The sequence below is a fragment of the Pan paniscus genome, chromosome 9 (assembly GCF_029289425.2).
Source record: "Pan paniscus chromosome 9, NHGRI_mPanPan1-v2.0_pri, whole genome shotgun sequence".
Classification (NCBI taxonomy): domain Eukaryota; kingdom Metazoa; phylum Chordata; class Mammalia; order Primates; family Hominidae; genus Pan; species Pan paniscus.
In genome coordinates, this window is record NC_073258.2 from 16820885 (window position 1) to 16824234 (window position 3350).

Consider the following 3350-nt stretch of genomic DNA (forward strand, 5'->3'; position numbering starts at 1 on the left):
ACCCTCAACCTTCCATACACTCTAACAGGAACGCTTTTCATTTCCTTCCTCCTTTCCTCCTTGAGGCCTTCACAGATACTCTTTCTTGCACGAGGAGAGCACTTCCATTTCACTCCTACTCCTTTCACTTGGCTAATTTTAACCCTTTCTTTAGGTCTCGAATTAAATGTCACTTTCTCGGAGAGGCCTTCCCTGATTCTTTGGTCTAGGCTAGGTCTTCCTATTGTAAGCTCTTATGATACTTGGAGTTTTTTCCTTGGTAGCACTCTTCACAATTGTAATTATAGTTGGCCCTTGAACAACATGGGATTGAACTTCATGGGTCCTTGTTTACAGGAATTTCCTTCTGCCTCTGCCACCTCTGAGACAGCAAGACCAATCCCTCCTCTTCTTCCTGCTGCTTGGGCTATTCAACAGGAAGATGATGAGGATAAAGACCTTTATGATGATCCATTTCTGCTTAATAAATAGTAAATATATTTTCTCTTCTCTTCCCTGTGATTTTCCTTTTCTTTTTCTTTTTCTTTTTTTTTTGAGACAGAGTCTCACTCTGTCGCCCAGCCTGGAGTGAAGTGGTGTGATCTTGGCTCACTGCAACCTCTGCCTCTCCAGTTCAAGCGATCCTCCTGCCTCAGCCTCCTGAGTAGCTGGGACTACAGGCATGCATCACCATACCTGGCTAATTTTTTTGTATTTTTAGTAAAGACGGGGTTTCACCATGTTGGTCAGGATGGTCTCAAACTCCTGACCTCAAATGATCTGCCCACCTCGGCCTCCGAAAATGCTGGGATTACAGGTGTGAGTCACTGCACCCAGCTCCCTGTGATTTTCTTAATAACATTTTCTTTTCTCTAGCTGACTTTAGTGTAAGAACATAGTATATAATACGTATAACATACAAAATATGTGTTCATCAACTGTTTATGTTATCAATAAGATCAACAGTAGGCTATTAGTAGTTGTATTTTTGGGGAGTCAAAAGCTATACATGGATTTTCAACTGTGCAGGGGGTCAGCCCCTTAACCCCCATGTTGTTCAAGGGTCAACTGAATATGTTTGTATATAGTGAACAAGGGATCTGTCCTCCACTAGACCATAATTCCATGAAGGTAGGCACTGTGTCTGTTTGGTCTACTGCTACATGTTTAACATGTAGCACATTGCCTGGCATGTAAAAGATGACAAATAGTTGTCAAATGAATAGGTTAATCAATTTTGTCAATTAACCCATATCTATTGTGAAGAGATAATCAAGGTCACAATACCTATGAGAGCCCAATCAAGAATGGAGACCGCTTTTCCCAGGCGGCTGCCGAAGATGGCGGAGGTGCAGGTCGAGGCCATCTCCTGGGCCTCCTGGTAGCCATCGTGGCTAAGCAGGTACTGCTGGGCCGGAAGGTGGTGGTTGTACACTGCGACGGCATCAACATTTCTGGCAATTTCTTTTCTTCTTTTTTGAGAGAGCTTCGCTCTTGTTGCCCAGGCTGGAGTGCAATGATGTGATCTTGGCTCAAAGCAACCTCCATCTCCCAGGTTCAAGCGATTCTCCTGCCTCAGCCTCCTGAGTAGCCGGGATTACAGGCGCCACCACCACGCCCAGCTAATTTTTTGTATTTTTAGTAGAGATGGGGTTTCACCACGTTGGCTAGGCTGGTCTTGAACTCCTGACCTCAGGTGATCCACCCGGCTCGGCCTCCTAAAGTGCTGGGATTACAGATGTGAGCACCACGCCCAGCCATTTATGGCAATTTCCACAGAAATAAGTTGAAGTACCTGGTTTTCCTCCACAAGTGGATGAACGCCAACCCTTCCCGAGGCCCCCTTACCACTTCCAGGCCCCCAGCAGCATTTTCTGGCGGACCCTGCGAGGCATGCTGCCCCACAAGACCAAGCGAGGCCATGCCGCCCTGGACTGCCTCAAGGTGTTTGACAGCATCCCACCACCCTAAGAAAAGAAAAAGCGGATGGTGGTTCCTGCTGCCCTCAAGGTCGTGCGTCTGAACCCTACAAAAAAGTTTGCCTATCTGGGGCACCTGGCTCATGAGGTTAGCTGGAAGTACCAGGCAGTGACAGCTACCCTGGAGGAGAAGAGGAAGGAGAAAGCCAAGACCCACTACTGGAAGAAGAAACAGCTCACGAGGCTACGGAAACTGGCCGAGAAAAACGTGGAGAAGAAAATTGACAAATACACAGAGGTCCTCCAGACCCACGGACTCCTGGTCTGAGCCCAGTAAAGACTGTTAATTCCAAAAAAAAAAAAAAAAAAAAAAAGGAGACCACAGCACTGCTGCAGAGTCAGTCTGCAGGGTTATGTTCAACAGCTTCATTATGGGGGTGGAGAAAGCAGATAGTTGAACTGATGCAAGGTGGGTGTGGAAGAAAGAGGATAATGTTGGTCTTCATGTGGCACTATAAGGTCTAGGCAGAATAGGGAAGGGAAATATCAAGAGGAGTGATGAACTTGGTAGAAAATGGTAAGGCCAAAGACCTGGTGGAGTCCAGGATATGAAGGAGAATGTATGGTGGGAGTAAGAGTGAGAGAGCTAGGGAGCCAGGAGGTGATAGTCAGAGATTTAGTACTCCAGACCTTAAGATCTCAAAAGTGGAGCAGTGCCAGGTCTTTAAAAAGTCCAGGACATAATCATGGAAATGAATGAGTGGAATGGCTGTAAGGTGGTGGTTACTGTTGCCAAAAATAAGGAATACGGAGGCTAGGATGTTAAGTGGTTCCATACAGTGAAGTTACCTAGGTGATAGTGAGACTTAAAGTGAAGAAGACTTTGTGCCAGGTACCAAAATCTTTAAGGACTGAAGTGGTCAGAGGATGACTCCTATAAAGATAGCATATAAGATGGCATGAGCCCCAAACACAGGCCTTCCTCTCGTTCCTTCCATTCTTGGATCAGTCATTCAACAGTCAAAGTTCCACGACAGAGGGTCTGACAGGCTGAGCTGGATGGTATAAGCCTCAAAGGACAAGTAAATTTTGCAAGTGGCAGAAGTAACGTGGTAGGTTAGTGTCAATGGGGAATGACAAGACTGCCAGTGAAGTCCCCAGTAGTATATGGAAGATGTGAGAAAAGGCAGTGTCTAATCAAGAAGCTGGAAGGCCCAGGCGCGGTGGCTCACGCCTGTAATCCCAGCACTTTGGGAGGCCGAGGTGGGTGGATCACCTGAGGTCAGGAGTTCGAGACCAGCCAGGCCAACATGGTGAAACCCCATCTCTACTAAAAATACAAAAATTAGCCGGGCATGGTGGCATGCGCCTGTAATCCCAGCTACTCAGGAGGCTGAAGCAGGAGAATCACTTGAACCCAGGAGGTGAAGTTTGCAGTGAGCCGAGATCGCG

General features: G+C 46.8%; 1 pseudogene; it reads left to right on the forward strand.

Annotated features, from left to right (window-relative positions):
* The first annotated feature begins 1780 nt into the window (after positions 1-1780).
* Positions 1781-2941, forward strand: LOC134731191 (large ribosomal subunit protein uL13-like; annotated as a pseudogene).
* Positions 2942-3350: the final 409 nt, after the last annotated feature.